The sequence below is a fragment of the Hipposideros armiger genome, unplaced genomic scaffold, assembly GCF_001890085.2.
Source record: "Hipposideros armiger isolate ML-2016 unplaced genomic scaffold, ASM189008v1 scaffold_0, whole genome shotgun sequence".
Taxonomy (NCBI): domain Eukaryota; kingdom Metazoa; phylum Chordata; class Mammalia; order Chiroptera; family Hipposideridae; genus Hipposideros; species Hipposideros armiger.
Genome location: NW_017731350.1, coordinates 2,400,491 through 2,425,909, shown reverse-complemented (window position 1 = coordinate 2,425,909; position 25,419 = coordinate 2,400,491). Strand labels below are relative to the sequence as shown.

The following is a 25,419-nucleotide window of genomic DNA, read 5'->3' as shown; positions in this document are numbered from 1 at the left end:
TTTAGCTCCAGCCTGGCTGATAGAGCACACCTTTCATACAGAGATGTATTAAGTGCTTCTCTTAGGAATTACTGATAAACTATGACAACTTTATTAGGTATTATTAAGCTTCTAATTTTCTCATAAGTTGGTCAGTTGTGTTTCCTAGCCAGATGTCCTACTTATTATAGAAAGATGACACACCTATCATTTGGACACATGCGCCCTTACCCAGGAATTAGAATGGGTTATGCTGAGTAATTCACATTCCGTCATCCAATCTTCCCTTTGGCCCCAAGTACAAATTCATGTGACAGTTGGCCAAGGTTGGGGAGGCACCCTGGGATGGGTTCTCCTCTGTGTGGAATTGACTGGCCAATGCTCGCCTCGGCCCTAGAGCTTGTCTCACCAGCATCATGCCCTACCAACTTGGCTAAACTGGCCAGATGTGGTTTCCCAACTTCTTGGCATAACATCAGTGTTTTGAGCGCTGGACTTTTCATTTGCCTGAAATAAATGACTTGGCCTATCTAACGTGTTTTGACTCCATGTAAGATTGTTTTTTTCCTGAAACTATTTTCTATATATAGGAGATACATACCACTTTGTGTGATATGTTTAAAATAACTGAGCAAGAAGCATGGCTTCAAATCTGCTCAGGGATTTTGACAACATATATCAAAAGCCATGAAAGGACACATATCCATAAACCATAAATTGCTGTCCTAGCAATATTTAGAAAAATCAGAGGTGTATAGAAAAATACTCATACAAGGGTTTTTATTAATCCAACATTATTAATATTAAGCATTTAAAACAACCAAAAGCGTCAACAATTGGGGGTTGTTCAGGTTCATCTAGATAAAATACTGCACAGGCATTAAAACCCTATAGAAGAATATGTATTGGTATCATAAACTTTTGATACAATCAATGAAAAAGCAGGATGTAAAATAGTATGTTGAGAATTATACCATTTTTATACAAAAAAGTGTGAAAAGGTACTAGAAGAGCATATGCCAAACCATAATTATCTTTAAATAATGGAATTATAAATGAATGGGTTTTTTTCTTAGTGCTTTTAAGTGTTTTCCAAATTTTTGTGTTAAGCAACTATAACTGTTATTACAAAATTTTTAAACCAGTGATTTATAGATTCCATGTAGTAGCACAATCTCTAAGACAATCACAAGGTATTTAATTTTTTTATGATTACTTTGTTTCACTATTGCCATGATTAATTACAAACACTTCTCAAAGGTGTTTCTTTAGCTAGCTACTTCATTTCCTCCTGGAGAGAGAGAGCATGCCTGAAGTATTATTGTGTGGGCCTCTCACTTACAATCAGCCAAGAAACTCCAAGTTCATCCATCCAAACAAAGTCATCTATCTTGACTCAAATGAGATGTAAAAGAATACATGAAAAGAGAGCGTTTTAAGATAGTTTCCTTTGCCTCTTAACTTTTGCTGTTTAAATGAATCAAGTTTCAGTAAAAACCTGTTTACCACAAGGCTGCTTTGGGTGGGCTGTCTTTCCACGTCTTCAGATTTTCTGGATTCCCAGTTCCCCAGCATCTTGGGAGCCTTATTTGAGACTTTCTCTCATGTTTGGTGATTGTGTACCTATCTGAACGATCTGTTTGGAAGACTGTGCCCAGCCTGCTGCAGCCTCCTTCCCCCCTATTTTCCTGGGCGTATTCTGATCAGCCATCAGCTCAGAGGCCCTTTTTCTTCCATGGATGGAGAAGGTTGGGTGCCTGCCAGTGGCCTGATGAACAGAAGTCCTCTGCAGGAACAGACCGGGCAGCTCTCTCTTTGCTACACCAGGTCCCTGGAGCTGCTGGCTGTGAAGGGAGGGGCTGACCTGGCAGCTGTCCTCTCACCTCGTCTTTCCCATCCACACACAAATTGTACATTGCCTCAATGGCTCAGTCTGGTGGACTGATACCTGCCTTCTACCAGTGGGGGAGCCTGCCCAACTCTGAGCCCTGGGGATCTGGGACTTAGAATTGAGGGCCATATGGCCTGTCACACAGTTCAGCCTCTGCTGCGACAAATGTTTGCTAAGCAGGATGTGCCTCTTCTTCCAAATGGTTCTGACTACCAAAACACCTGTCCCAAGTGGGGTGGAGGCCTCCCCTGCCACCTGGGATGATTAGTGAACAAGCCTTTAGGTATGGCTGGCTGGAGACACGTGGAAAGAGTGATTGTCAGAGAAGCATTCATCTTCTCTCGAGGGCGTTGTTGTTGTCCTGGTCACCTTGTAATTTAAATGGTGTTTCCTGACTGGTAAGAAATGAAACCTTAGCTGCTCCGAGTCAGCAAGATCATAGCTGGACTAATGTGTGTTGTGCCATGGGAAAGGGGGCAGGCCTTGGACCACTGGATGAAATTAAATATCCCTTCCCATATGAGGAATGTTTCACTGAAGGCTTATCTCCGGTAGTGTGATATGTACTGTGTAGCCAGACTTTTCTGCAGCACCAGACTCTTGGCAGACCGCCGCACCTTCCCCCACCGCCTCCTTTCCCACAGATTATTGCCCCTTATCAGGGATTCTGATTTAGTCTCTGATTTGTTCTGATTTTAGATGGGTAGAGTTCACAGCTGAAAGCTCCCGGTTTGAGCATCCTATTAACACCTTTAAGTGACAGGGCCATTGCTAAGTGCGGAGATACGTTGTGCTGGCCCCAAAATAGCAAGGTGCAGTGTTTTGAGACTTGATAAGACTTGTATTCCCCGGAAAGTATAGTTTCCAGGTTTATAGGTTATTCATATAAATTTGCATATTGTCTTCACAAGGCCTATTCTAAGTATATTCTCAATAAGTACTCTATAAGTCCTTTCTGTTTTGTATTCTTAATCACTGTGGGATGTAAAAGAAATGAGATTCAACCCCTGTCCACAAAGAGATGGTAGTCTGGTTTGGAAGATAAGGTGGATATGTGGAATGATTAGTGTATATGACACCATCAGATGTCAGTAATATAATATAAATACATCTCTGCTGTTTTATGGTGTAAGACATGGTCTTTGCCCTTAAGAAACTCAACTCGCATCCTGGCGAGAAAGTCGGACACAAAATGACGTAAGTTACTACAACACGAGGGGATGGGAACGCCAGCCTCACTGGGAAGGGGTGCTTTGGTAACCTAGAAGGAAGAGTGGCCTTGAGCCTGTGAGGACTGGGAAGGCTGCACAAAGGGAGACACACTGGAGCTGAGTGGGCAGGATGCGACAGAGGACAGATGACGAAGCGAGTTCAAGCAAAAGAAGTGAAAGGAACAGTGTATTGTGTGTCATTAGTACGATAGTCTAAATTCAAAAAGACTTCTGAGAGGAAATAATTATTGTGAACTGGAGTGAGCAGAAAAGACTTCACAAAGGAAGCAGAGCCTGCGCTTGCCCTGAGGATGCGCAGCAGGCCATGAGCAGGCAGAGCACCAGGGAGGGCTTTCCATGAGGCAAGGCGCAGCATCCGCGAAGGAACAGCGGGATGTGTGTGTGACGAGGACTGCACGAAGGTCACCCTTACCAAATTGAGGGTGTGAGCTGGTTCTGAGTTTGGGACAACATGAGTGACATTAATCAGAAGTTAGGAAGTTGAAGAGACAGTTCGGAGATGAGTTTAGTTTTAGACATGAAGAACTAGAGGTGGCAGTTGGAGACATCCAAGTGGAGTGGTCACATAGAACCAGAAGCTGAGGGTGAGGTTGGGACGGAGCTGTAGATGTGGGAGTCAATAGCACAGGAGGAGTGGCTTCCCTGAAAGGGATTCCTCCAGAGGTCTTGGGTACAGTGGACAAAGACCAGAGCTCCAAGTAATAGCTTCAAGAATTACCCGTAATTTGGAAAAAAGTGAAGAAATGTGGGGGACTTAGGATGGTTTCAGCAGTAAGGGAAGAGAAGATGTTGAGAGCTTCAGTGCTACTGGTTTAACTAAAGGATTTATCCGGAAGGAAACCCTGATGATTGCTAAGGGTGTCAGTCCAGTAAAACACTGGAGGTGGAAGCCAGATTGCATAGGGTGAAGGGGGAAATCGGATAGAGAGAAAATAGAGGCAATGGATGGTCACCAGAGAGCAACAATAGGGAAGGGGAGAAAAGGAATAAACGGAAGAAGCAGTGGGACCCAATTTTTTCTTATAAACAATTCTTTTGTTATCAGCAAACATATACAAAATTGTAATAAGCATATATCTTTTGTTTATATGTATTTTTGTGTACTAAAATGTGCCTCATCTTCCGATTTCCCATGTCACTCAACTATCCCATTCTTTCTGTGGTATCCCATCATACCGATACCAAAGTGTGCTTACCCATCAATCTAGTATTGGGCAATTGGGGTATTTCCAACACTTTGCAAGTGTAAGTATTTCTGCTGTGAACATCACTGTACAAGTTGCTTTTCTTCTCTTGTGTGTTATTTCTTCAGGATATATCCCATGAAGTAGAATTACAGAGGCAAAGGGTACAAATAATGTTGTTTTCTATTGAGATGTAATTGACATATAACATTAATTATATTGGTTTCAAGTGTACAACATAATGATTCAATATTTGAATTTACTGTGAAATGATCCTCACCATAAGTCTAGTTAACATCCATCACACATAGTTACCAATTTTTCTTTCTTGTGATGAAAACTTTTAAGATTTACTTTCTTAGCAACTTTCAAGTATACAATACAGTATTGTTAACTATAGTCACCGTGCTATACATTACATTCCCAGGACTTATTTGTCTTATAACTGGAAGTTTGTACATTTTTTTCACCTTCACCAATTTCACCTACCCCCGCCCCCACCTCAGGCAACCACCAGTCTGTTCTCTGTGTCTCTGAGTATGGTTTCTTGTTTTTGTTTTTGTTTTTTTGTTTTAGAGTCCATATATAAGTGAGGTCATAATGGTATTTATCCTACTCTGATTTATTTCACTTAGTGTAATACCCTCAAGATCTATCCATGTTGTCACATATGGCAAGATTTCCTTATTTTTATGGCTGAATAATATATGTAATACACACATACACACCACGTTTTCTTTATCCATCAATATACACTTAGGTTGCTTCCATGTTGGTTTTAATAGGATTATTATATATCATTCTCCATGGTGATCCAACCAACTTAAATTAGAGTTAAGAGTTTGGTGTCGACTTAGAATGATTTCTGATAATAAAGAGATCTAAGCGTGTTTGATGGCAGAAGGGCAAAGGTTTTTTGAGGAAAATAATCCAGGTGCAAGAGAGAAAGGGAGCAAATAGAATGATTTAGAGGACACCAGGGAAGAGGTAGTTTTGCCGGGGAGGAAAGGGGTCCCTTCCTCTGAGACTGGTGGGAGGAGGGGGGACGGCTGTTTCTACCCCTGACTTGTAGGGTGAAGTCCAAGGGAGATGACTGGAGTTCCTGCTAAGAAAAGAGCTTTCCCACTCGCTGAAGCGGGGGGGGGGTGAGATCTTGAAGGCCTGAATTGCCCACTGTGAGAAATGAGCCTGGGCGTGCGCGAGATGAATGAGAGGCTTGTTACACAGAGGCGAGGGCGGAGTTAGGCCCATGAGTTCAGAATGGGCTGCATCTCTGAAGTCCCCTCGCCTGGAGAAGCAGCAGTGACCGAGCATCAGGACGCTGGTGTTGCTCAGCATGCTTGGGGCAAGGTTTCTGGGAAGGCAGAATTTAAGATGGCAGTGAAGCAGCTGGCGCTGGGGTCAGAGGTGAAGGGAGGCGCTATAGACCTGACAGGCGGCTGTTGTCAGCAGACTGAGGGGGCAGCGTAATTACAGGCTCCAGTGAGAACAGAAAGCAGGTTTGGAAAATGAGGGATGCACAGTAAGCAGGTTATTGACAGAGGAAGATTTTAATTTTAAAATTTGGAAGAGGCTGTTCTTTTCATTATTTACCTTTGAGTAATATTTGGATTTTTTTTTTACATGGGCATGTATTACCAGTAAGTTTTTTTACACTATAATTTAAACATAATTAAAATCTCGGGAGTAGAGCTGTGCCTCCAGGGTGTGGCTAGGTTACTCTGAGCTTGATGAAGGAGAAGCAAAGATGAAGGAAGACCACAGAGTCTGGCTGGATAAGGTGTTAGAACTGTGAGGTGTCTCTGCTTATCAGCCAATAGCTCCAGTGTCGCCGCTTGTCACGATGGACTGGCTCCCAGCCACTAGCCCTTATCCGCCCACACACCAGTAGTGTCTAAAACCTCAGGAAGCTGACCTTCTCTAGGCTTGACAGTCACATTTCCAATGTGCTATTGTGTGGGTCTGGCTGTTTCCAACTCTCTGCCCAGGTGGCCTGCTGAGCCATGCCTCTCTGGCCTCTGGGAGTCAAGGTTCTTCCTCTAGGCAGATATAACTCCTTGCCAGGAATGCAGTTTTGTGAGTGGAGTGTGGGTTCCATTTCAGCCTCACTCCTCCCTTCCCTGGGGTGCTTTGTGCAGTGTACTAACTGAGCTACTGTATATAGCAGCCCTATTTCTTTCATGTCTATTTTGAAACTTGGCCTACGGCCCATGCCTCCTCTGACCCCTGTCCTTCTCATGTCGTCCTAGACCATCCACTTTGACCCTGATCCTGACTGACACCCTTGGTTGTGGCCTATATTTCACTTACAGGATTCACATTACCTTCATGCACAACTGAAGCCATTTACACAGCTAACCATGCACAACAGTCCCAGGGGCTGATAGCAGGGAACTGAGCAAGGTGGAAACACGTGGAAAGTCCGGTGCGGCATCAACATGGGGAGATGGAATGGCAGGGTCAGTGTTCTGCATTCTTCCCAGGCCCTTCGCTGAGTCTGAACCTTGCCCGGATATTTTGTAAATTCCTTTTCATTAAAACCAGGACTAAGCAGGAGTATGGCTTCCTGCCAGTCCCTGCCGGGAAGGAACAAACAGCTTGCAGTGCAGGCCTCCAGCCAGGTGGGGTAGTAGCTAAGGTGCATTGTTTTGCATGAAGAATTAATGGGCTTTTTGTAAACACAGCCTCCTGCGTTGTTCTCTTCACTTTTCTCCTAGTCAACATTGGTGAGAATAATTGGCCTTTGGCCCATAATTAGTAAAATGAAGAGGAAGACTATAACTGACAGGCTGCAGTACACTAAAGAACCTTGAACTTGGAGTTCAGAGACCTGTGCTTAGAGTTATGTGACCTTGAACAAATCACATCTCTCCTTAGTCCCTAGTTTCCTTTTCTGTAAGATGAGGAATCTTTGCATGTGCTGGAACATTCTTTCCTGGCCTTTACGGCTAACTCCCCTTAACCTCATATGTCTTGGCCTAAACATCCTTCCCTCAGGGAAGTGTGCTGTGACCTCTACCCCAGCTCTGCTTCAGGTTGGGGCCCCTGTGACTAGGTTTTTATATTGTGTACCACAACCATGAGGTGGTTGTGACATCGATTTATTGGGTCGTAACCAGCATTTTATTAAATGAATAGACCAGAAAATATCAGAGTACATTGCTCATAGTAAGAGTAAGAATTGTTTAATGAAACTTTTGTTTTATTATGTGGCTGTATGTGTGTGCTTGTATACATATTAGATTCTAATGTAAAATGTATCTTTTACTAAAAGGTTGAAAGCCATTACTTTCAAAACACTCCAGTCCTGTATTTTTCCTCTATAGTACTTAATGTAACTTATATACTTATTTGTATGATTATTTTATTACTGATTATCCATTTCACTAGATAACAAGCTCCATGAGTCAAGGACCAAAACTGACTTTTACTCATCCTCATAAGACCTAGAGATAGTTGAGGCTCAACAAATAATTGCTGGATGAGTGGCTTTCTGAGGGATATTTTGTTGCTGTCATCCTTGGTCTATGCAGTATTTCCTAGGAGTGAGTAGACAACGCTGCAATAATAAACTAAAATGCTCACATTCATTCTGAGTGGACAAGAGTACCGAAGAGAGTAGTCCTTTGCCTTCTCAGTCTCCAGGTGGGGAGTGGCACTGGAAACCAGGAAGGCCCAAACCAGCTCCCCTCAGAGGAAACGGGAGGAAGAGGATACCACCAGCCCTACCCCATTCAATAGGTGGAGTTAACTTTCCAGTAAGACAGAGACAGGATATTCAGAGACCGACTCCACCACAGAGTCTGTGCTTATGTAAAGAGACAGTCGACTTGTCTAGTGTAACCTAGTGGGAGTGGGTGACTAGACCCTGACCCAGGAACCCACTGCGCTCCATGGGTAGACTCCTCTTTTCCCTGAAGCACCACCACCCTGCGTGCCAGCACTTCCGGAGAACTGGTATGCTTCTTGAGGTTTCTTTCTGAGTCGAGCCAGTCTGACAGCCGGTGGAATGAGTACCCTGTGCCTTCCCAGGTATAACAAGCCTCTGATTGTAGCCCAGAGAACTTCCCAAGGCCTGGAAGGCTCCATTAGCAAGACCCAGCCAGGCACTGCTCTGGCCCAGAGCTGTTCCCGGATATACTAAAGGGCATAACTGGAGAGGACTTGTGCCTCTGAGGCCTTCCGGAGAACACTGGGAACCCACTGATAACACAGGCATTGTCAAGAGTATTTAAGAAGATCCAATTTGCCCCTTTATCTTTAAAGTTCATCATTTGAACTCAGTTGGTTTGCCAGCATCTGGCTGCTATTCTGTGGAAATTATGTTGCTTGCTGCCTGAAGCAGATGACCTTTTTGCGAGGGCAGAGGGAATAACTGGTTGTTTTAGAGCTCCCAGAACTGTGAGCTGAAATATCTTAATTTATGCCTTGCTTTCAGCTTGATTTTTCTGGAACTGACAGCCCCTCCTAACAGCCTCTCCAAAGAGGCTGCCTGTCAGCTTCGTTATGAAGCTTTCCCAGGCACCTGAGCTGCAGCTGGGCTGTCGCAGGCAGGAGGCCAGCTGAGAGACACAGCTCAGGGGCTTCTGCCCACAGGTAGTCCCTGAGCAGCAGCTGCCTCGCCCCTCTGGCCCCTTCTCCGTGGTGGGGTTTTGGGGTTCCCTCGCATGGCTGCCACTTCTTCAGTTATTCCACTGAAAAACACTCCTAAGAATTTTTGGTTCACTTGTCTCACTCACACCCTAATAATCTATGCATCTTAATTTGAATCCATGCAATTGCTTTCCCATGAATTTTTTTTAATTATTCTTAAAAATCACTATTTTTATTCTTAAAAATCACTAAGAAAATACCTTGTTTGTATTTTCAGAGAAACTTTGAAGAGCAATGTGTGTTTAACTAATGCCTCTAGTGTATAGTAGTCATAAAAAAAAAACCTTTTTGGGAGGGATAACAAATGTAAGTCAAAATTGCCTTTAAAAGTTAAAACATTACAGAAATGCAGAAAGTAGAAGCCATCCATAACTTTGTCCCCCAAAGAGAATCACTGCCACTATTTTGTTGAATGTTCCAACTTTTTTCCCACACACGCACTAATATATTGTTTCTTTTAAAAAACATGGGATCTTACTATTTTTCACTTATATAAAAACTGGAAAAGATAGAAGAGAATAAATGAGAATATTAAAACCACCTGTAATGCTACCATTCAGACAGCAGTGGCGTCAAGGCGCAACCAGGTGGGTTTCAGTGCTGCCCCCCAACCCAAAGCCGTCCAAGGAAACATACAGTCCAAATGTAAGTGCGTGCCAGAGCTGCCAGCGCATCTCCCGCTTCCCACCAGCTCACCAGCCCTAAGCCCCTCCATACAGAAAACCTGTTGCCACCATTGCTGTTTACTACTGTGACTCTATTACTGCCTTTTCTTCCAGTTTTTAGCTAAATTAGAATCATACCCATTTAGACTTTTCCCAGTAGTCATGTTCAAATCCCAGTGAAAGATACATGTGGAAAGCATTTCCCATTGCCCAGGTAACATTGTATTTGGTTTTGATTTTGGCCCCAGCAGCACTATGTCCAAGAGACTGAAATAACATGTGAGGGAACTTTGTTTTGAACTCATCCCTGGGAGATGCTTTCACTGTGCTGGTGGAGAAGCTAAAACATGGGAGCAATGACTTGTTCAAGAACAGAATAAAACTCTGCCTTAGCTAGACTGATCTCTAGGTGTCTAAGTGCACAAGATCACTAGCTGAACTGCCTGCGTTTAGTGAAACATTTGGAAAAGAGTAGAAGGGACATGTCCAGATACTGAATTTTTCCTTCTCTAGCCTGGGTGCTGCCCAGTACCGTTTAGATAGATGTGCTTCAGCCCAGTGGGAGGTTGTTAAGATATGTGCTGTTGAAACTCTTTTCCCCACTTTCGGGAAGGATGTTGGCCCTTAAAGTCAAACAGAATCCCACCTGGACCATCCTCCCAGTTCATGAGATGTTTGACAGTATTCTAGTTCTAGTTCTCTTCTGTATATCTCCTTTCTCTATGTGCAAACACAAACACTTACCCAGGGAGAGTTCTGACAGTGTAGACCTGAGTGGGTGAAACTGTTCTCATAGAAGAACATGGCAGCAGCAGACTCAGGCCACTCCACCACCTCAGGTCTGGCTGAGACCATTGCCAATGCCACAGGGCAGTCGACATAATACAGAGTGACCTCCATGAAACAGAGAGATCAGAGGGGCTCTTCAACTTAGAGAGTGCAAGGGAGAGGAGATGTGATCATGCTGTACATTAATTTCCTGTTGCTGCTATAACAAATCACCATGAATTTAGTGGTTTAGGACAACACAAATCTATTATCTTACAGTTCTAGAGATCAGAAGTCTAAACTCCATGTCAGTGGGGATAGTAGGCTAAGTGGTAGCTCCCCAAACGTCCTAATTGCCAGACCTGTGAATATTACTTTCTATGACAAAATGAGTGATTAAAAATCTTAAAATGAAGAGCTTATCCCAGATTATCTGGGTGGGCCCTGAGTCCAATCACATGCATACTTTCTAGGAGGGCAGCAGAGGGAGTTCTGAGAGACGAGAGGAAGAGGCAGGGTGACCACAGAGACAGAGAATGGAGTGATGTGGTCACAAGCCACGGAATGCCTTGAGCCACGAGAAACTAGAAAAGGCAATGAACAGATCCCCCCTAGAACCTTCAGAGGGCGTGCAGCCCTGCTGACACCTAGATTTTGGACTTCTGGCCTCCAGAACAGTGAGAAAATACATTTCTGTTGTGTTAAACCACCCAATTTGTGGTGATTTGTTGCAGCAGCCACAAGAAGCTAATACAGTGAGCTAAAATCAAGATGTCAGCAAGGCTGTTTGTCCTGGAGGACCTAGGAGGAAATCTGCTTCCTTTGCCTTTTACAGCTTCTGGAGGCTGCCTGCATGCCTTGGCTGGTGGCCCTTGGCTGGTGGCCCTCCGACCTCTGCTGCCATCATCCCACTTTCTCTCTGACCCTCCTGCTTCCCTCTTATAAGGACCATTGTTTACATTAGGCCCACCTGAATAATCCAGGGTAATCTTCCCATCACAAAATCCTTTATTTAGTTACATCTGCAAAGCCTCTTTTACCATTTAAGGTGACATATTCAGAGGTTCCAGGGATTAGGACATGGGCATCTTTGGGGGCCTACCACAATCTGTATCATCCTAATGAGTGTAGATAGGAATGGTGGACCTGTTCACATCCCCAAGCATCAAATTAGATGCTACTCCTTGAAATAAGAAAGGCTGTAACCACAGGAAACACTTCTTTATGCAGAGATAGTAAACATGAAGTGAGTTACCCTCACAGGTTACTCTAGGCAGAAAGTATAGAAGGGCCAAGGTCAGCTGTGCTTAAAAGATGGGGGTGTGAATGTGAGCTAGACCAGGCAAAGTTCGCCCTTTAAGTTTTTGAGATGATGATGGTGTGTGTCTGCGCGGGGTAGGGGGTCCTATACAGCACTCACCTTCGGTGCTTGTCAGGCAGACTAAGCTGAATGGGTCTGGAAGGGCCTTTCATGTAGCCATCAGCCATAAAGCTGGTGCCTGTGGAGACACAGTCCCCTGGGATGAGCCAAAGGCTGTCACAAGAAGTATTCCTGGTACTAGGATTTGAGGTAATGGGACAAGTTCATTGTACTGAGAGAGCTACAGGGCATGTGGGAGATGTTACGGCTCCTTTCGTAAGAGATGGAAGTCGTTCATGGGTTTGTGGTCAGGAGGGACAGTAAGATGCTGAAAAGCCACCATTTGGAACCTATTTCCATCTGGAGGTACTAATTCAGGAGGGAGCGTCCCAGTAAATAGTTGCTCTTGAAGGCGGATGTAATTACTTGAGGCAGCTCGAATCGACACCGAGACCATCAAAAGCAGAGTTCCCATTCTGCTCCTGCTTGTCTCTCTAGCTCTGGGAAATAATAACTTCTTCCTCAGAAGTAAATAAAACTTCCCATTTGGAGAGGATGGGAACGCATTCATTATTAATGTTTATTTTCACATTTACAGATAAAAGGCAAGCTGACTTCAAAGAAGGAGAGTTGGGACTGGGGAAGAGAATTCTCAACATTAAAATTATCTGCTAGAAAACACTCATGCCTATTTTGGAAAAGTTTTTGATGGTTGCATATAAAGTTGGAGAATTTTAAAAAGAGATTTGACAACCAATAAAGGGATCAGAGAAGAGCCCATTAGGATAGACTTGTCTGTGTTCCGAACCACGCAAACTCATTTCGAGGACAAGGCGTTAGACAAAGGTGTCCTGCACGCTTATGAAACACGAGACATTATGGGGAATGCCTCAGAACCTTGCCAAATAATGAGTGGCTTGATTCTGCTTCAGCTCCTCTTTTCACAACACCAAGGTCTGAAACTCCAATTAACGAATTTCTCTTTAAAACCAATCAGCTTGTTGGATACTTGCTCTAGTTTAGAGCATAAAACTCAAGGTAGGGGACAAAAAAAGAACCCATCATTTTGGGGCCACCTCTTTGTTGACAACAGTACTCCCACATCCTAGGCAGGCAGGCCTGCTGGAGGCCAGGTTCCAACAACCAGGGCCATGGTTACGTGGTGTGTCCCTGGGCCCACTGGTCTGAGCAGCCACGGTGATGTAGCACCACTGTCTTTCACGGGATCGGCATCCAGACTTGGTGAAAGGGGAGGCTCCTCCTTGACAAGTTTTAATGCAAGGACATTCCAGTGTCTCAGCAGCCTGTGCTGTGTGAGGTAATATCTGCCCTAGTCTCTAGCTTTTTTTTTTAATTTGCATATATGATTGTCATTTAGCTGCTTTTGAAATGGTGGCAGAAGAAACCAATTAAGTGATCATGAATAGCTGTGACCCTTCACGGAAATTTTTTTCAGCATCCATATGAGAAGTCAGCATATTTATTTATATTTGTTCTCCAAGTTGCTTTACTCTATCACAACATTCTGGAATCCAACCAGAAGGAAAACTGAAACTTTTGGAGATGAGGGAAAAGTGCAATATGAGAAACCATGCTTCCCCGTGACTCTGCTTCGTGCTGGTTGGGCCACTGACGGGAACAGGTAAATGGGAACATTTTGTATGTCACCTCTAGCACGGTGATCTCAAGTGTGGTCCTGGGACTGACTCACCAGGAAAGTCTGCAAAACATGCAGACTCCTGAGCTCCACCCAGATCTGTCCCTCTCTGGGGATGGGCTCTGGGATCTGCAATAGTAATAGACCAGTCAGGTGATTCTTGGGCACCCTAAATTCTGAGAACCTCTGCTCTAGAAGTGTCCCTTCTTGAGGTACATAGGATCAATCTTGGCATGAAGGGCTTTGTCCAAAGCCAAATGGGATCCTTGCCACTCCTGACCAGAAAAACGACCCAGCTCCTCTGTGTACCCACTGGACCTAGGAGAGAGTTATACGCTAGCTGAGCACCACTGTATGCTGTGAAGTCCCAGGTTTATCATTAATTCTCACTGTCTGTCAGGCAGACAGCTTCACGTCAACATTTTCATAAACGGCTATGCAATTACAGCACCCATGTCTCCCAAAACTGACAGAAGCGACGCCTTGAGGTGTAACTGTCTTTGCCACTTTCATTCTTTGATGGCATTCTGAAGTTTTTCTTGACACCCTTAGAAGAACAGTCTCTGGAGAATTCCTGATGGCTGTTTTGCAGAACATGAAACACCTACTAAGCTCCAGCGCCCTGGGCAGCCCCTTTTTGGTATGGTCAAGGAGAGAAATGACTTGTTCACTGGGCACTATGCAGGCTCCTTTCCAGACACTGCTTTGATTAATGAGAAAAGCGATACAGGGTTCGTGTGATTCAGGGGCAAGGACAGCAGTATCATGAACAGAACAAAAGGCAGGCTTGAATTCTGTCCTCAGCTTCAGTGTTGTCTGACCATGATAGGAAAGTGAGCTCTCTGGTGCCTCTGTCCTTCTATAAAACGAGGTTATTACCTGCCCATATTGCCCAATCATGAGGTCAGTTTTGAGAATACTTTGAACTTCTCAGATGAAAGGTGATATAAAACTACAAAGTAAAGAGTTTGAAGAGGATGCTGGAAGACTAAGTATAAGATGGTTAAGTGAGCAAAAGGTAAGGATGTCAGGATTTTCTACTCTGGTCCGTGGGGACTTACTGGGCCTCCCTTTGCCTCACTTGTGTTATGAGGGGTGGTGTGACTACGCACTATCATTGAATGAGAGGCAGCCTAGTGTAGTGGTTAACAGCAAAGATTTTGGGGCCACCAACCTACTAAATCAGAATCTCAAGGTAGGGGATGGAGCAGCTGCGGTTATAAGAAATCCCCAAGGTGATTGTGATGTACCTCAAAGTTTGAGGAATAAGCATGTTCTCGCCGGACTACTGATGGTCCCCAAAGAGGCTGTGTGTTTGTTCACCTCTCTTACATGCTCGAGCTCTCTTCAGCCCCTAACCCATTTTCTCCCTCCCAGCCCCTGCCCCATGCGTGCATCACGGGCATATCTCTTGGCTCTACTTACTACTGAATGACTCCAACTCTTTCTTCAAGGCCCAGATCACCTTTTGCCCAAAACATCCCCTAGCCTTTTTAGAAAAATTAAGTATTCCTGGATACAAAAGTATATGCAACTATCAAGGAGAATGAGGTGAATATACCTTGTATAGAAAAGGAACCATGATATTTTTAGAGGGAAAAAAAGTCACAGAATATTCACATTTGTATTCTATTGTTCTTCAAACAATGGAACAAATATGTGTATATAGTTTGAATATGTATATTAAGAGGTCTGAAAAATACATATACCTGATACCAGAAAAGTTTGCTTTTTTATTTTATACACATCTGTATTATTCAAATTTGAATACCACTTATGTAATTTTTCAAATTCAATAACAAAGTAATTACCAGAGAGTAATTGCTCAAATAATTACCACAAAGAATTGATTGATGTTATGGCCCTTGTATATGATGTTATGTTTGCATATCTGTCTCCACAACTCAGCTGTGAGCTCCTTGATGGTGGGAGTCTTGTCCTATACATCTATCATCAGGGCCCAGCACTGTCCCTGACACTCAGTGGGTGCACAGTGCATACTTACTTAATTTAAGAGACATAAAACAGTTTGGGGAGGCTTGATTGATCAACCCCAGGGACAGTCAGGTCTGCTGCTGAGTTACAGCCTATCCATCAGTTGGCATTTCATCCTAGTAGGACAGTAGCAGAAAGGAAGTGATAGTGGTGGTTTCACCAATACTGCCTATAGCATTGATCACAAAATAAAGAGCTTAATGGTGGTGGTAGGGAGAAGAGGACTTTGGGGTGCCAATTGACTACCACTGGTCTGTGGGTCACTGCCACTCACTTTATTAAAAGCCACTACTCCATAGTTATGATTCCTGACTGCCTGTTCCAAAGTAACCCCTACTCTTTTTAAAAACAGGAAAAAACTCCCCATTCACTCTGTAGAGCCCTACAGAAATAAAAAATGGGTTCATTTTCACAGTTTCCTTAGTATTGCCTTTCTCTCTGTCCCTCCAGAACCCTGCCATCATGAGATTGCCTAAATAAATGATATCTCTGGAAGGCCCTGGCAACTCCTAGGCGTCCCCTCCCAGTCTTACATTTCTAGATAAGACTCTCAAACTCTTAATCAGGCCAGATGTAAACAGGTAACAACTGTCTCTGTTCCTTCTGTTCCAGGATACTTAATGGCATCCCTCCTCTCCCTCCCTGATTGAAATAACTCACTGTTGTAAATCATGCTGGACTTTTCACCTTGACCTCCTTAGGCCACCCACGTGAGAACTGATCCCTGTCCTTCACCACCACCACCACCACCTCACACACATCCTTCCCGTGTGCCAACTACCTGTGAGAAACAGATATGTATAATTATTTAAGCTCATGATTTTGGGAAATCAGAAACTGTTATTACTCCTGTAACTAAGGGAGAAGAATAAATGAGATATGTTCATATTTGTTATATTTACATCTAAAAGCTATCGCAATATTTTTTGTCAAAAATGTGACTTTTAAAGTCATATTTTAGAGGAAACCCGATAACTCATTCTCACTGGATAATGTTCTCAGATAACTTTCTTTTAAAATACTGACCTATTCTAGGAGTTGGGGATAGATTCTTTGAGGGGAAACGAAGATAGGTCACTCAACAAACATTAAGCACCTGCTTTGGGTCATGCTTTGGAATTAAAAATACAAATATGAGACACTACCTCTGTCCCTAAATTCATGTTATAGCTTTAATACATGCTGCTGTAATTTGGCACATGTGGGTGTGACTAACTCATGTTATAGTTTTAATACACCCTGCTGTAATTCGGTACAAGTGGGTATAACTCCCTGCCCAGTGAGATGGCCCAATTGAGGACCAGTTGCCCTCTGCCCCTTTTTCAGCCTTGCTAACGCTAATGTTGGCTGGATTTAGGAAATAAGGCAGTTCTGGTTTTTTATCTTACTACCATAGGCCCTCACTGGTTGGGCCTGAAAGGTCATGTCTTTCAGGAAAGCCAGAACTGTAATGGAAAGCTTGAGAACCATGCTCTCCTAAGTAGGGGTGAGCTTCTCCCACAAGACAGAGGCTTATTGAGAACATTGGCTTAAAGGAACGCTTCCAGGATACCCCAGGATTTGGCTGAAGCCCTAATCTTTGCGGGTGGGAGCTGTCCAACATTTCAGCATACTTTTGCATCTGCCCACTTTGAAAGAAATGTAATGACAATCTGGCTGTTTTATTGTGTGCCGTGTTCTTAGGGAATTGACACAGTTCAGGATCTAGCCCCTTATGTCTTTAGATTTGATACTTTTATGATCAATCTCCTTAAGGTCACTGAGCCCTGAGAAAACCGACTTACATTTATTTGCTCAAGGCACATTTGTACGAGAAAGTAAATTTAATATAGCAAGGAATATACTTCTTGTCTATATTGTGGTACCTTGAAAATCAGAAAGGTAACCAGAGCTTGCTTTGTGAGCATGAAATCAGAGCAAATAAGTTGGAAGACGTTAAGAAATGATATATCATCCACACTATGGTCAAGCTTGATTAATTCTCCCCTCTCAGAACAACCATGGTCCAAGTGATCAGAATACCAATGTCAACTAAACAGAATGCCGTTCCATTGGACAACCTTAAAATTCCACTAACATAGTTTTACTTTCCAGCCATCCTTTTTTCTATATTCCATAATAACCACCCCCTCTGTTTATAATTGCTTTTACAACCAGATTCTACATCATGACATGTTGCAATTTTCCCAAGTTTGTACCTTATTTTGCATTGACAGAGGTGCTGCCTTTTGACGTCTAGAAAGACATATTGGTCTTTTTTACAGTATCTCCAAGTCACACTATTCCTCCTGATAGGTAATCCGGTCTATAACATATAAAAACATGTTCTCAGGAATCAGCAGACATTTTCTATAAGGACTTATGGGTAGTAAATATTTCATGCTTTGAAAGCCATACAATCTCAATCAAAACTACTCAGCCCTGCTGTTGTTATATGAAAGCAGCCATAGATAGTAGGTAAATGAGCAAGCATGGCTATGTTCCAAAAAGAAACTTTATTTTAAAAAAAAAAAACAGAAAAAAAAAAGGTTTTAGCTCATAATTGCCGACCCCAGCTTATTACTCATAAGCTGTTTCTTGTTCTTCCCTGATTTTGCTCTTTTATCATAAATATTATGTTTCAGTCTTCAAAAGTGGTTTTCACTCTCCCCTAAAAGGAGCAGGAACCCTTAGAGAAATGGCTTGTTCCAAGACTGAGGCAGGAAAAGTATAAGTTGAGCCTGAAACATCTTACTGCACCAGAAAGTAAGGAACTTTTCCAAGAACGTTGGGGATGTGTCACAAAGGCACAGCAGCCAGCTGGGAGGGGGCTCCCAATGGCCAACGCTGGGACAACTTCAGCATCAAAATAAATCACAGTAATGTATTATAACCCATTGAATAAAATAATCTGAGTTTATATTGATATAAAGAGATAAACGAAAACATAAATAGGGGAGGAAGGGAACGCTCTTCCTTAAAGATGGGGTTAAGAGAAAATGTGGGTCTCAGACAGGTTGGAAGGCAAATCAGAATGACTTGGAGAGCTTTTCCCCATAACTGAGCTCTTTCTACAGAGGGGTGTGTGTGTGTCTGGGTGTGTGTGGGGGGGGGCGCAGGGGGGGAAGCTCCCCAGGAGACACTGCTGGGCTGGGAAGCAAGTATTTCAGTTTCCTGACCTCCACAGAGAAGGAAAGGTGTTGGGAATGGGTGCTGAGTCAGTCAGCCAACAGTGCCACAGAGCCATTACTTATTCTTCAAAAGTATCGCTCTCTTAAACAGCTGTATAGTTTAGATGTACCATGGTTTATTTAACAGTTCATTATAGTTGATCATTTCACTTGTTTCCAGTTTTTTATTATTATAAATACACTTACATCTGAAGTTTTATACATACCCATAATTATAGCTTTAGTATAAAATTCCTAGAAGTAGAATTAGGTCAAAGACTACATAAAACATAAAGGCTTGTAATATCAGTTTGTAAAGCAAATCACCCTCCAAAATGATTGTGCTAAATTATGTTCTCACAACCATGTTTTGTTTGTTGATTTGTTTGCTTTCACCAACCATGTTTAAAAGAGTATATTTCCCTGTACCCTCAGTAACATGTTTTTGTTTGTTTATTATTAAGCTATTATCCTATGACCATTACATGGATTTAACTTTGTACTAGCCTTCACCAGACTATGAAGTGCCCAGTGACCTCTGGGGACCCAGAGCAGGGACCCTGAGAACCTCAGACAGTCCCTGCCCTTCTCCATTGCTGCCTGGATGCAGGACTGCAGGGTCTTGTGCTCCCAGGAGGCTGGTGTGGGTCGCCATCCTGACAGGCATTGCAAAGGACTCGTGATGTTTCTGTGACGAGTCCTTCACTCACCTATCCTTATTCTGAAAGTCCTTTCTGCCACTGTGGAGTCATCTGTCCCATCTTAGCCCTAATTCAAGGCCATCCTGTCTTGTCTGGGATTGAGGTGCATCTGGGATCTGGCCTCTGTTGAAACAGCCCTCCCTACTAGTAACAGTTCACTCTTACCTGTTGTACTTCAGGTAAGGTAGCTTGTAGGCCTACTTCATAATCTGCAATAAAGAGAAGGCAAGAAGAGAATATCGGTAGATTCTAGGGTGTATTTAAATCATGTTCAGCTAATTTTGTGACATGCAGCAATTTCCTGGGGAGTTGGTCAAAGGAGTGAATTATCTCTACACATCACTTTGAAAGAGTTATTATCTAGTCAGCAGTTAGCCACTTTGCAAAATCCTCATCAAATGAGAAGCATCCTTGAATGAGAGGAGTCCTCTGGTCAGATTATCTCTATGCACATAGTAGGTGCTTAAATATTCCTATGTGTAGGCACATGTACATGTGTGAACAAATGAGGGAATGATGAATCCAAACAAGACTTGTGCTCAGTGCAGGAACATAGGCCAAATCCCAGGACCTCACCACCACCCCTCTAAAATCAGAAAAAGAAAGTTCCAGAATTCTGATTCCAGGAGGGAAATGATAAGGATTCTATTTCAGTGGTCCCTTCAGGACTTTACCCTGACCTCCAGAGAGGTGACAGGCAAAGTGTGAGAAGCTACTGTCAACTATTATTTCTATGAGGGAAAAGAAAGAAAGAGAAACTAAAATTTATATACATGCGAGATCTGGAAAAACCTTTGGTGGTGTAATGAGAAAAAAAAAAAGCAACCCTGATTTCCCCTTGAGTGGCTAGGGTTTTGGTTCTTAAATCAAGATCCAATTTTTCTCCTGCTTGAATTATCTAACAATGTCTTTTTTCTAGAGCAGAAACCAACATGCCAAAATGATATCATTGAGAACATGACATCTAAAAGTAGGGTAGCAGGATTCAAAGTATTACTGCAATGAATAGAAGTATGTGGGGAGAATGTAGTAGGATTTCATTGGTGGTAAGCCTATTTACTGAGAAATGGTGTGTATTTTCAGTGAGCTACAAATATTGTACAGAATGAAGAACCAACAAATTTAAAGGAAACCCTAAAACCAAGTGTGTGGAAGCTCCCATCAGCTTAGCTTCTAGGACTATTGCCCACAGGAGAAGTACAAGTAGGCTTTTCCACAGGTAAGGAGAGACTACAGTAGAATGTTGACGTCTGATGAGTCCCATGAAGTTGAGTCATAACACCAAAGGTTTGTCTAGATCTCACATGTGCACACAGGTAGAAATGTTTATGATAATTAGGTAAGCCCAGAGTAGCGGGTTGTTGAAAGGCTGATTTAACTCACAAAAGACCTCTTCATGTTCAGATTTCCAAGGAAGTGATTTGCATACCGAGGATTTGGTTCACTTATAAGTGAATTAGTTTCAGAAAAGTTGGACCGCTTTGAATGGCCTATAGTCTATCACAAGTTAATAATTTACCTCCTTGGGAAAAATCATATCCTCGGTAATGAACTTCACTTTGACAAAATTTTAACTTCTCCTTGACAATTTTATGCCCTTTCTGAAAGAAAACAATAGATAGCTAGAGTCAGTCTTAGAGCTTGCCGCAACTTTAGGATCTTATAGAAGGCCATCCACTTAAAGAATCACAGGGAAGTTCAAGGTTCTTGAGGCTGTGGTTGAGAACTTGTGAAAAGTAGGAGGGGCCTCAGCAAATGTTTGGGGCATAACAATCCAGGTATGTTGTTGATTTCCCAAAAGGAAGCAACACTTGATCTAAAGGAACACTAAAATGAAAGTAGACTATACGAGATCGGACAATTAAGTTCTCAAACTCATCCTAGAAAAAGTGCCACATACTTCATTGCTGAATATCACTTCGTACAGCCAGCCACCTTCGAAGTACTCCCGTTGGGAAGTTATGCACCAACGCGGGCACCTAGTCCACCCTTCAAAGAAATTTTGGAACTCTTTCTGGAATGGCCATCAGAGGTGTCGTCGTATTACCCTTGATGTCCTGAATGTCATCAAAATAGCTTCCTTTCAATATTTCCTTTATCTTCAGGTAAAGAAAGGAGTCATTGGAGGCCAGACTAGGTGAGTAGGGAGGGTGTTCCAATACAGTTATTTGTCTACTGGCTAAAAACTCCCTCACAGGCAATGCCGTGTGAGCTGGTGCATTGTCGTAATGCAAGAGCCATGAATTGGCAAAAAGTTCAGGCAGTTTTCATCTAACATTTTCATGCAGCATTTTCAGCACTTCCAAATAGCAAACTTGGTTAACTGTTTTTTCAGTTGGTACAAATTCATAATGAATAATCCCTCTGATATCAAAAATGGTCAGCAACATTGTTGCAACAAGTTCAAAAACTTAATTGTCAGACCGCATATATCTACTACTGTAAAATACGCAGCCTCAGGAGGCATAAAATAGTATTTGGCTCTGGTCAGGAAATGATTAGTCTGTTTATAGCCTCAAGGTCCTGAGTAAATCTATACCCCACCATTGGATTTTTTTACTGGAGGGCAGGGGTGCTATGAGAACTTGTTCAAGATACTGAGTCTTTTATTATACTTTTGACTATTTTAGCTCTTCTTTAGCTTCTCATGTAAGAGGGATTTATGCAAGTTTGGGTAGAAATTTAGACAGGTTGTTCTGAACTTTAATGGATTCACCCCAATAATCCTCAAACAATTGGATGTTTGAAGCTTTTCCCCCTTTTTAATCTAAAACTCCTTTCAATTTTGTCCATACTGAAGGCTCCCTGAACTGGCCACTATAATTCTTAAGTATCCTTGATGAAATAGTGCCTTCTGGGAAGAGAAGCTCACAAATTTGGGTTACAGTGTAAACATATGCGTATGTGAGAAGCAGGAATCTGGCCTGCAAGGATGCAGACTTAGGTTTAGACTGAGACAAACCCATAACTTTGGGAACAGTCAGGCCAAAGAGTTGCTGTGTACCTCTGTCTCCTCAGCCCCCTGCCCCTGGCCTAATGCCAGCTACAAACCTCAACAAGATTTGTAGTCCCAAAGAACAGATAAGTACGGAGAAATCTCTCCCAGACCATACCGTCATGGACAAAGCAAGAGTAGACTGAGGAAAGTTCTCATAAGGTTTTTTTTATAGTCGCCACAAACTGGAAACAACCCAGTTGTCCTTCATTGGATGAATGGATAAACTGGTGCATCCACACTTGTACCGTTGTTTGGAATACTACTCAGCAATAAAAAAGAACTAATCCCTGCAACAGCTTGGATGGAACTCAAAGGCATGGCTGAGGGGGGAAAAGCCAATCTCAAAAAATTACTGTATGGGGGCGGCCGGTTAGCTCAGTTGGTTAGAGCGTGGTGCTGATAACACCAAGGTTACTGGTTCGATCCCCACATGGGCCACTGAGTTGCGCCCTCCACAACTAGATTGAAACAACTACTTGACTTGGAGCTGATGGGTCCTAGAAATACACACTGTTCCCTAATAAAAAATTTTTTTAAACTATTAAAAAAAAGTTACTGTATGATCCTATTTATATAACATTCTTAAAATTACAAAATTATAGTGATGGAAAACAGACCTGTGGTTGCTGGGGGTTAGAGCGGGGGTAGGGAATGGCTGTAAAGGGGTAGCATGAGGGGCTTTCTTGGAGGTTAGAGAACAATTCTGTGTCCCAGTAGAGTGGTGATTACATGAAGGTCTACAGGTGATAGACTGTCATAGACTGTAAACACACACGCACACACACCCAGAGTGGATGTAGAAGCTGGTGAAATCCAAATAAGGTCTGTAGCTTAGTTAATAATGTGCCAATGTCATTTCCTGGCCTTAACGATTGTTATGTAAGATGTCATTGAGGGAGCTGAAGGAGAATACATGGGAATTCTTTGTCCTATTTTGCAATTGTGAGTCTAAAATTATTTCAAAGTAAAGAAATGTGGATGGGGCACTGATTCCTGCAAGCAGCCTTTGGGGAATCTCTTCAGTTTTTACTAGAAAAGATGTTATAAACTAAAGCCTTGAGAATTATCAGCCCAATGTATTGGATTGTTGGAAAAGTCATGATGTGTTTTTTTCTATGTTTTTCGTTGCAAAAATGCGTCATGATTTTTCCGACAACCCAATACTTTCTAAGCACTTTAATTTTATTTGCTATAATTTTGATTTGGAAATTACACTCCGTTATTTTAACTATAGTATTTTTACAAATATATTTTGCACATGAAAGAAAACAATCACCTGGCGCATTTCCCCCAGAATCAAAGAGCACCTGATCTTACAGCGCTTGTGGCATGTGGCTTCTATCCACCTTTACATCCACCTCTCCTTCTGTGCCAACGTGCATTCTGGGGTGAACTGTGTGTCATCTTCTCCCTCCTCCCAGCCTATCCCTTTCTCCTTTTGACTCTTATTTGCTTGACGAGCTTCAACTTCAAGACCCGGCTCAAACTACAAAGCCCTTTCTGACCCAGGAAGCGCATGCCACCCCTACATCTGGAAGTTGCAGCTCCCCGTGGGTTTTGGTCACTTGTTTAGCTCCCACCCTAGTCCATGATTTCCTCAAGGACACAGACTGGGTCTCATTTCTCCCTGTAGGCCCCTGCTTGGCCTAGTGCCTGGAACACACACTCCGAAAAGCAACTGAGTGAATCTGAGGCTCTTACTTAAAGTCCTTAGTAATAAATTTGGTTTATTCTACCGTGCCTTAATAGAGTAATTTTCAAGAAAACTAAAGATCAAAAGGGGTTTTGATTAACCACAGTTAAACAGAATAGTACATTAATATTTAAAACATTCAACTTAGTTAAGACGTTATCTAAATTTTGCCCCATTCTTTCTTTTCCTTCATGACGTAGTGTTGTAGGAAGCTTTAGAAAGGTGGTACTCATGAGCCTTCTTGGGTAGATAAGATCTAGAACTTAAAGAGAAAATAGGGACTCTAAAGGGGACAGGTGGGATGTCGAGATAAAGAGCACAAGCCTGTGTTAGATCTGTGGATCACTTCAGATTTTTACTGAAAGCAGCAAGGTGCTCCCCACTTTGCAAGTCACCCTCTAGCCCTGCAGCAGACACAAATGGCCTTGAAGACAAACTCCTGATTTCCCTCCTCAGCATCCTCATGGGCAAATGATCTGGGACTCTGTAATTGTCTGCAGGTCTAGCTCCTGTCCTCACCCTCCAACAAAATGACTCAGAGCTTCATCATTTTTCCTTGCACAAGCTAATGACCATTTCTCCATCCAATGTCTGGAATCTTCATTAAACAAGGCAGGTAACCTCCTCCTTGAAACTGGTCCCTCCCTTGGCTCCTGAGACACCAGCTACCTCTCCCACTTCCTCTCTTGATCACATCCCCTAACATTCTTCTGAGATGTAATCATTGGTCCTGTGCTCATTTTTAAAAATAAAAGTAATAATAAACATGTTTCCCCATGTCCTAAATTGCCCATTTTCTCTTCACTGCTTTCTGACATCCTGTCATCTTTTTTTTGTTTGTTTTTTGTTTTTTTTAAAGATTTTGGGGGGGAATTGGGGAAGGGGAACAGCCAAGTTATTGTCCTTCAATCTTAGTTGTAGAGGGTGCAGCTAGCTCAGCTCCAAGTCCAGTCGCCATCCAGCCACCCGTCAGCAGCTTACAGCCACTCAGCTCAAGGTGCCGTGTTCAATCTTAGTTGAAGGGGGGTAACAGCCCACCATCCCATGCGGGAGTTGAACCGGCAACCTTATTGCCAAGAGCACGCGCTCTAACCACTGAGCCATCCTGCCACCTATTGGCAGCTCAGCTCAGGCGCAGCTCAGTGGCCCATGTGGGAATCGAACCACTGACCCTGTTGCTCAGAACTGACGCTCTTAACCAACTGAGCCACTCGGCTGGCCCCACATCCTGTCATCTTTAAAGGCCCAAATTAGGTGCCACCTTCCCCCAGAAACCATCTAACTACTGAGCCCCGATTCATCCTTTATACTCTCCTAGAGCACCTAAAATCCAAGTGTCCTTCTACTTCCTTTTACTGTTCAGTACATCACATATTCTGGTTTTTGGGGTCCTTTGTTGTTTTATGAATCACTCATTTCTTCAACCAAACAATGGCTCCTTGAGGACAAGACCCCGTGTCCTCATGGTGCCTCATGGAGTGGTTAGCACTTGTG

The 25,419-nt window shown here is 42.9% G+C and overlaps 1 protein-coding gene across 2 annotated transcripts in view; it reads left to right on the top strand.

Moving 5' to 3' along the window:
- Nucleotides 1-25,419, top strand: part of MAPRE3 (microtubule associated protein RP/EB family member 3) — a 43,985-nt gene that overhangs the window by 6,983 nt on the left and 11,583 nt on the right. The gene's annotated exons all lie outside the window — the stretch shown is intronic.